This window comes from Camellia sinensis, chromosome 14 (genome assembly GCF_055761805.1).
Source record: "Camellia sinensis isolate YWXY chromosome 14, ASM5576180v1, whole genome shotgun sequence".
Taxonomy (NCBI): Eukaryota; Viridiplantae; Streptophyta; class Magnoliopsida; order Ericales; family Theaceae; genus Camellia; species Camellia sinensis.
This window is the reverse complement of record NC_138974.1, coordinates 83024508-83034316: the sequence shown is the minus strand read 5'-3', so window position 1 is coordinate 83034316 and position 9809 is coordinate 83024508. Positions and strand designations below refer to the sequence as shown.

Genomic DNA, 9809 nt, shown 5'->3' with positions numbered 1-9809 from the left:
ATATATATATATATATAAAGGGCCTCCTAAAAATAAATCAAAAAGTTAATTGATGTAGTGAACTTTTTAAAACTAATAGATAATTGTTTCTCAAATGTATGAATTATGTATAGAATACTATTGACCATAGTTGTTAAAATTGCTTCTATAAAAGAAACTTTTCAAAATTGATATTGATCAAATCTTGTATTAAGTTAACTATATAATGATAAAACTTAAATGGATTTGATTGACAAATTGAATAAAACAAACTTGATTAGTAATTTTGCAAGTAATGTGAAAATTATCATGTTTAAGTGATACATTGTTATAGTATGTTTATTTTCTATTTAGGATGCTGGCTTAGATTATCTTAACCCTTAATCTTAGTCTATATTTGAATGATAGTAATCTTGGGAGGAATGAGAATGTGAATGTGATTTCGGATCTCTATAATTCCAACATTTGAGGAGTCACATTTCTTATAAAAGTACCTCATAACAATCACAAGCTCATTCACAACAGCTGGCTTGTCCACATAGCTAATAATTTGAGTTTTATCACTACAGGAAATTACATTTTTGGTGACTAAATTTGGCTACTAAAAAAAAATTAGTAGCCAAAAGTTGTGGAATTGGCGACCAAAAATTATATTAGTTACAACATTTAGCTACTAATTTTTTTTTTAGTTCGGGGTATATTAATTATTGGCGACTAAAAGAAATTTAGTCGGTAAAAATGCAACAATTGGCTACTATAAAAAATTTTAGTCGGTAAAAATGCAACAATTGGCTACTAAAAAATATTTTAGTCACTAAAAATGCCATAATTGGTGACTAAAAAATATTTTAGTTGCTATATAGTTAGTTTTGGCTACGAAATTATTTAGTCGTCAAATGAAAAATAAAAATTTACTTTTTATCTTTTTGCGACCAAAAGTTTGGTCTCCAAAAATTAATTTTCAGTGACTAAAAAATATTTTAGTCGCCAAAGAACTGAAAATTACCCTATAGGCTACTAAAAAAAAATTGGTCCCTAAATGTACTATCTTTAGCTACTAAAAACAATTTAGTCGGTATTTAATTTACTTTTAGCGACTAAATTTTAGTCGGCAATTATAATTAAAAATTTTAAAAATTGGACTTCAGATAGATTTTTTTTTTTTTGGGGGGGGGGAGGAAATTAATTGGCTACTAAATATTTCTTCGGAGGAAAGGCCTTTATTTATTATTGGCGACTAAAAAACGTTAGTCGGGAAAGAAAATAAACTAGGTTTAAGAAATACACTCCCACACGCTCTAACTCTCTCATACATCTATGTCTGTCTCTCACTCTGTGACTCTCTCTTTCTCTCTCACGCCTCTGCTCTCCTCCGGCTCTCTCTCTCTCTCTCTCTCTCTCGCTTTTGTCTCCATCGTTAACGGAGCATCACCGCCATCGCACACGAGCAGCACCTTCAATCCACCATTGGAGCATTACCCCAGGTATGTCCTCTATAGTCTCTATTTCCCTAATTTCAGCCTCTAAGGTTTTCTTCTTTCATTTGCATACCTTCACCCAAACCCAACCCCAAATTGACCCATGTTAAGGTTGAGGCATCTGTTCTTTCATTGTCCTTGGATATGGAGGATATGGGTTGAATTACTAGAATGGTGGAATGTTCGTTGGGTTGCACCATAAGCTTTTTCAAATTTGTCACACTGGGGGTTGGGTTTAAATTTGGGTAGCTGGAAAAGAAGATGTGGAGGCCATGGTTTGGTCAATTTGGAAGGCTCGTAATGACCTCAAGTTTAATGGAATTCAAGTCAGATGGGAATCTTTGCTTCAGAATTGCTTTGTGGGTCAAATATAAGTGCAAGGATGTGGTCTTTGCGGTGAATGGTCTAGTGTTTAACTTGGCAGCGGTGAGAGGTTTTAGGGTGCAGTTGGTGTTTGGCCTGTTTTCTTTGTTTGTTTGTTTGTTTGTTTTTTTTTTTTTTTTTTTTTTCTAACTATTGCTCTTGCTTGTTTGTTTTTCTCTACTTACTGCTCTAACTTGGCCTGTTTCGTCCATGCTTGCATTTGTTGTTGTCTTCTGACCCTTTTGCTCACCATGTGTTTGACGAAATGTTCAAATGAAACTGGACAATGCTCATGTGTTTGACATCTGTTTATGAGGTTTGGTAGTGCCCAGATTGAATTTAATTGTTTTTTTCAATTGCCTGTTCATGAGCTCTTATTAGGTGCAATTTCAGTTTGAGATTGAATTTCATTTTTTTTCCAGTTTCATGAGCTGTTATTAGGTACAATGCTCATGAGATTGAATTCAGTTTTTTTCAGTTTGAGATTGAATTTCAATTTTTTTTTAATTACCTGTTCATGAGATGTTATTAGGTGCAATTTTAGATGATAAAATAACATGCCAATGGTTCTTCACTGCATTGTCAGTGCTTCCTGGGAAAAGCCTAGCAATCATGGCCCACTTGTTTTCATACAACCTATGAGCAGCCATTAGTCTCTCTTCTTCCTCTTCACTAAAAGCTTTTCTGTTGATCCTTGGGTCCAATTGGTTGAACCATCTCAGCCTACAACTCTTACATTCATTGAAGTGTAAATTAATGGCTTCATTGAAGTGTAATGAAGCCATAGATCTCTTAAAGAGCACTGATACAGCTGTTATTTTTGGTCAGGTATCTTATTATTTCTCTCTTTCTTTCTTCTTTTTTTTCTTCTGAATTTTCAGGGAGACAGATTGTAAGATTTTGTGTAGAACTGGGGCTTTTAATTTACACTTCAATAAAGCCATAGATCTCTTAATTGAAGTTGGAGATCAATGGCTTCATTGTTCTCTCCAAACCAATGGCTTTCGGTTCATTTAGATCAACGGCATTGGGTTCTGCATGGCTCTCTAATTTATTTATTTAGTTTTCTTAAAACTTGGCACAGATCAACCTTAATTTTGTGTTCTTACAAATTTTTTCTTTGCTGGTGTAGAAACTAGTGGACCCAACAAAGATCGATCGCTAGGCTGTCGTGAACTTTTCAGCTCGCTGCGATATCCATGGCCTTGTTAGGGATTTGATCAAATGTGGAGACATGAAGGGAATTGTATGTCCTGTCATTTATGCTAGCTTAAATTAGGTTCAGTACTATATGATTTAAAATATAAATCTTTTTTGTTTTGTTTTTGTAGCAAATTGATGCTCTGTTCGATGCATTTGAAGAGAGTCCACAATATAGGCGGGCCCCACCTCTTGTTAGAGTGGAAAAAATGTTTGAAGATATACAATCCAAACTTCCTGGGGCTCCTCAATTTCTTCTCTGTCTACTTCCAGAGAGGAAGAACTTTGATCTATATGGTTTGTTTGATTTGATTTATTCCTTTATCACACTTTTTCTTTTTTCTTTTTTTCTTTTACCAGCCATTACAACAAATAGTACTTTTAATAGCATATTTTTATAGCCTTTTTTTTATTAAAATGTTATTAATTATGGAGCATTTATAGCATTTTGTGATTAAATGACTTGAGGAGCTAACATTAGATATTTGTAGCATTGAATTGTAATTTTTAATAACCTTTTATAAATGTTGTGAAAAATTACACAGATTAAGGATTAATGGCATTTAAAAAATGTTGTCGTTGGGATAATATATACAAAAAAAAAAAGTTATATTGAACCCATAAAAAAAACATTATATTGAAAAACCAAAAAAGTTCGGCGCGAAAATATCGCACACCTAGATTAGAGATAGAAACCTACTACAAGTCAGGTTCCTAATTTCGCTCATTATGGACTATGAGCAATCACAGTGCTAGGGCTTCGATACAAGTTGAAGGTAATTCTCTCTCTATCTATATCGCTCGATTTATATACGTATAAACACATCTATATACTTATTAGTTTTGTTTTGATAGGAAGCCTCTAAAAATCATCAACCAATCTCAAGTGAAATAGAGAGAAGAAACAATTCGAGAATCAAATTGTGAGTATTTTTTTTCCTTTCATTTTCTAGGTGCGAATTGATGTGTGGATGTTGATTTTTGGATATTCTTTATGGGATGTATTGAATTTGCATATGTATGTATACATGAAGAAGACCTGGTTGGGTTCCACGAAACCCTTTTCTTTGATTGGATATAGAATTGAAAAATAAGATCTAGTGTGCTCATACTATAATTCGTGTTCTTGATCAATATTTAATTTTTGGATTATATTATTATTATTTATTATTGAAGCATGTTTAATTGTTTATTGCTTCTATATGTTCCCAATCTATTCCTTAATCTTGGGATGAGATAGAATGGAATAGAATGATTATTCCTTAATCTTCCTTACGGAATGATCAATCCGTTACATTGGTATATGATGTTCTATTTACAACGTATTTTTCACTATTTTTGTTTGTCAATCAAATATGAGAATAAATATTTTGATGTAATGATCATTTCATTTTATTTCATCTAATGAACCAAACACTATCTTAGGTGACCTTTCTAACTCTTGCCATTTAGACTAAATTTAAATTAGTGATCATATTTTATAATGGTGGATCTCGATAATGTGCTATATCAATCCATGGTTATTAAGGCAAGGTTGAATCCCTTGTGTTAGGAAATAATGAATCCCTTAAAACTCACCTAGTACTCCGAGTTAGGAAATAATGCATGTTTCCTAACTATGTTAAGTATCTAATGCAACACATGCAATAATGCAACTAAATATGCTCGGCTACCTAATCATGGTATTTGCAACACTTTGATAGCATGCTTTGAAACACGTATTCAAAGAAGTATTGAAATGCTAATGCAGTTTGAATGATGCGCCGAGCCTTGGTGCATGCAAGACAAATGAATGGATGCAAACATGTGAGCATAAAGTATGCTAATTGAACATGTCCCTAATCTAACCATCAAAAGCGATTAAATGAAATGGAGAAAGATGCTGGGTTGGAAGACATACACACACGCACGCACATTTATTACAACATCATACCCTCATGAAAGAGGGTCCGAATGAATAAGTTAAGCTAATCTAAGCTAAGCTAATTAAACTAACTAGACTAATTATTACAAACCAATCGAATAACTAGCAAACTAATTACTAATTATTATGATACTTTAATCATGTAGTAAACTAATTAATTAAAACAAATGTACACTAACTAAACATGTGAGACATTAAACTACGTTGCCACTACTCCACCTCGGGAAGCAGAAGATGCATATGCTCGGTTTTCGCCCCGAAAAGTCTTCCGTTTTGCTCTTGAAAGGTTCTGTTTGCAGGGTTGAGCATACTTCAGAACCTTTTTGCTCCACCTTACCAAATATTCCCTAAGGTTGACATCAATGGTCTGTCGGCCATCTGCCAGCCAAAAGGGTGTACTGTCGGCCAGAAATGAAGCCTTGCCGGCCATTGATGAGGCACTGTTGGCCACTGATGCATTGGATCACCATGCTGCAATATAGCACAAACAGAGCAAAAGGGGGATTTTTCCAAGGGTTTGTTTGTACTGTATCCCTCCTTATCATCTCAAAATCTCAAAGGAGTAACACCCTTGGATCCAAGACCACCAATCAAGCAATTTCATTGCATGATGGCCAAAGATCCAAGTTGTACAATTTCGATCAATGCACAAATAAGACTCAAATGACCACCATCCCATCATGCATGATCAAGGGCAATGGAGGCCAAGGAAAATGACACATTTCATCACTTTTGAGTATGAAATGTTCCATTTTCCTTGTGTTCAAACTAACGTCCGGTTTGAACACATGCAATGCAACACAAAGACATGCTTATCTTGCCTCTTTTACTTGTCATTTTTGGTTACTCATTTTAATTACCAAATCAATCTTTAATTGTTTTGTCCATTGGTGAATGTCCTTTAAGGTGAAGGAAGTGTCAACCAAGGGGTTGTGTGAGGAAATAGATAGATCATGCCTTTGATAATGAACCCTCAAAGAGGATTAAACTATTAAGCATGACCTCAATCTCAAGCTTAAAGGATCCCAAGCTTAAAACAACCCTCAAAAGCAAATGAAAGAGTGAAGCAAAGAGGGAGGTTGTAGAGATTTAGGTGCCAGAATTAAGTGATAAAAGCACTAAAAACATGTAACCAAGTCACACCAATGATGCTTAAGGCCTTAAAACAAGCAGCTAGTGCAAGGACTTACACTACAACTACACAAAACAAGTCTCTACTGACTCAAATAGCCCAAAACAGAGCTAAAGTAGTCTAAAACAAAGGCAAAAACATGTTGAACTTGAGCTAAAACAAGCTAGATTAACAGGCTAAAACATAGAGCATGCTAGGCTAGTAAACAAAACACAAGGAGGGGAGGCTACCCCCTCTATTTTTGGACTTCAAAACATGTTTTTAACAACTGAATTAACTTTGAAAACAGTGTTTAAAAGCTTAGAAAAAGATAGTAAAAAGGTGGGAAACACAAGGGCAAAGGCCTCAAAAACAAGGTACAACGAAGGGTGAACCACCCCTCAACCTTTATTGGCCTTAAATCACAAGTTTCAACACAAAAATGCAAAGCTTTTACAGTCCAAAAACAGCACAAAAACAGTACAAAAATGTACTGGAATGAAAGTTAAAACATGGAACAATTTAAGCTAGTAAACAAGCCAAAGGAGGAGTGGCTAACCCCTCCACTTTTGGGGCTTCAAAGCCACTTTTTAAGCCTCTAAAAACCTCTGAAAATCAGTGGTTAAAAGACCCAAAAACGTTGGTTTGAAAGTGTTGAACAAAGGTACAAAATGCTTGACAAGCAAAGGAGCAAGGAGGGTGAACCACCCCCCAAATGAAAATGGCCTCAAACCACCATTTTTAGGCCACAAAAATAGAACTTTTGACAGTCAAAACCAGCCCCAAAACAACTCAAAAACAATAGAAGAAGATGGCCAAGCAAGTGTGCAAAACAAGTATAAAAGGAGAGTGTTTTACCTCTTGAAGGGAAGACACCAATGAGGCAATAAACCAAGCCAAGACCACCTTCTAGAGCTCAAAGAGGGTCCGAAGCAACCTCAGCCCAAAGATAAGCAACTTTGGTTAAGGGTTGATAGGCAAACTTGAAGTGTATCCACACTTGTATGCACAAAAGTTCAAAAGAGAGAGAGAATTGTAGAGAGAGAGACTCCCAAAATTTTTCCAACCTTCAAAACAATAGAGAAGGGTCTCTATATATATAGAAAACCATGAGCTTTGGTCGAAAATATCCATCCAGAAATAGCTGAAGCAGTGTGGAGACAGTTGGAGGTAAATATCTGTAAAAAATCTGATTTCGACACCAATGGCCGGCAAGGCGTCATTGATGGCCGACAAGCTTCATTTGTGGCTGGAAAAAATCACCAATAGCCGGCAAGCATCATTCAGTGGCTGGACAGAAAATCTGCTTTTTGGGCCCGACTTCAAACAGGTATATCTCCTTCTTCCGAACTCCTTTGCAGGTTATTCTTGAGTCTAAACTGAAGCCCTAGAAGTATTCTTTACAATGGTGTAGCCTCACATCAAAATTCCAAGTGTGCAAAAAGAAATTCCTATTTTAGTGAAAACTGCTCAGTTTTGGTCCTAACTAGATTGATGCCTAACTTCAAACAGCCATATCTCCCTCATGCAGATTCGGCTTTAGGAGATTCTTGAGTGTAAAATGAAGCCCCAGAAGTCCACTTTCCAATGGAGGTGGCCTCACAACTAAAGTCCAACTATACAAAAGGATAGACCTGATTTAGTGAGGCTGCCCGACTCCCTCTCTTAACGGTTCATGCCCAACTTCTTCCGCAACTAGGTTTCTTCCCACCACCCTTATTTTCTTCAACTTCAAACCTCTAAATAAAATGTTTTGAAATATTTTTCAAAGAGTTCACCTCTCTTTCATTCATTTCCACTTTGTCCTTGCTCGGTTTACCGAAAAGCGCAACATTTAACAAAATGCGAGCCTGGGAACATTGTAGAAACTTTTTCAGAAATAGTTTGAACGAGAGGGTTTTAAGGTCTAAAATCATTTTGGTCAAAATAGTTTTGGTCCAAAATGGTGTGTAAGGTTGGGATTTGAAGCTCCTCTTGCCGAAGAAATCGAACCTTCGCATAGCACAACTTTTATCCTCGAGTAACCAACTTGAGGCGCCCAAGTCTTAAGGGCGGTCAAAAATGGGGTGTTTACAGCCATATTCAACGTATTTTTCTCATTATCTGTAAGGACATTAATACTTGGTCCAGCTCCCCTTAAGTCAAGTCCATTCATTTTTACTATTGCTTTCCAATAGTTAGCTTCTGAAAGTTGTTTTATATTAATTTGTTTGCAAGGGCAAAGTTCGGGAGAAGAGTCAGATTCTGAATCAGACTCTGGTGGTGAATAGAGTTCAGCAAGTCCATCATCTGAACGTTTGCTTGATTCTTCTTCAGAGATTGCTTGAAGAATCTACTGTTGGAGATGATCATCACGTGCCATCTCATTTAGTTTTTGCTAGATTTCTTCTTTATAGCGATTAGCATAGTGACCTGTTTGTCTACATTTGTAACATGTTATTGTGGATTTATCTTTCTTTTTATAAGATTTTCTCTATTTGCCTTTATAAGATTTGTGAGGCGGATTTGGCTGATAGCTTTGTTTGGGAGTTTTATATTTTATGTATTTTTTGGAATAATATTTTGAAGGTTTTCCAAATTTTTGCTTTCTAGATTTAGTAGGATACTGGATTTTAGTATCATAGGCAAATTGTTCACAGAATTCACCTAATTCCTTTTTGCCTGTAAGATTTTGCTTTTTCATTTAATACCGGAGTTTGAGATCATTACATAAAGGAAGACCTTCTTCGGTTACTATGCCTATTAGCTGGCCATAGGTGTATTCTGCATACGGTATGGTCATTCTATTATAATAACCCCGTAATTTCTTTCTAACTCTTTCAGCAAAGAGACTAGGAAGGTTGTCAATAAATTTAGCTTTCCAATGTTCACTGTTAGCATCAGATTGACACACTACTTTCATTAGGAAAACATCTTTATACCATTTGAAATGGGTTAGAGATGGACATCTAAGATTCTGTAAAAGTTCTCTGCTCCTATCATTAGCACCATCATCATATCCTACGAAATGATGTACGATAGTGTGGATAAGTGTATACATTGCATCTTGTCTTTGTTCTGAATGTCCTGTTAAAGGATCGATATGGATTTTAACTGAATTTAAAATTTCATTTTGTTGGGTAACAGTTAGGATATTATCCTACCATCCTTTAAGGACTCCTGTAAAGCCATTAACAATAAATATGGCTATTTGATGGTCTGTATTGTCATTCTGTTGACTTACTATAGAGTACATCATCATTTGATGTAGCAGTTCAAATAACTGGTATTCGGACATCCTATCCAGATTCCATTCATAAATAGTTTTACCGTGGTAAGACCTTTGAGTTTGAATGAAATCTTCTTCATAAAGGGTATCCATAGGAGTAGGCCTTGGGTAGTAATGCCTACTAGGTCCTGTTAAGGCCATCCTATTGGTGCCTTTTCCATAATTAATCTTATTAATTGAGAGGGCATCCTAAAAATTATTTTGGATTTCTGCAATTTGAGATGGTGATATAGCTTGATCACTATCTTCGTGTTGTTATGAATTGTGGGAACTTTGTTGTCTGGACAACATATTTGTTTGTGAGGAATCCCCTATTTTAATATCTTTAATCTTTTTAACTAGGGCTTCCATAAATTCATTATCCTGTTTATGAGACTTGAGATTAAATTTTTGCACTTCTAATGCTGGTTTTACATTTACTGGAAATATAGGTTCAACCTTAGGTTGAATTTTATAACTGTCATTTATTTGTGTGACGGTTTCTTC

General features: G+C 35.4%; 1 long non-coding RNA gene across 2 annotated transcripts; it reads left to right on the top strand.

The window, feature by feature from the left end:
- Positions 1 to 1225: 1225 nt before the first annotated feature.
- Positions 1226 to 8633, top strand: LOC145807453 (uncharacterized). Of its 2 annotated transcripts, none has more exons than XR_014350566.1 (4): positions 1226 to 1463; positions 2953 to 3066; positions 3152 to 3943; positions 8273 to 8633. It is a non-coding gene; the product is annotated as an uncharacterized LOC145807453 (long non-coding RNA). The 2 variants fall into 2 exon arrangements; XR_014350565.1 differs by having other exon boundaries at positions 3152 to 7385.
- Positions 8634 to 9809: the final 1176 nt, after the last annotated feature.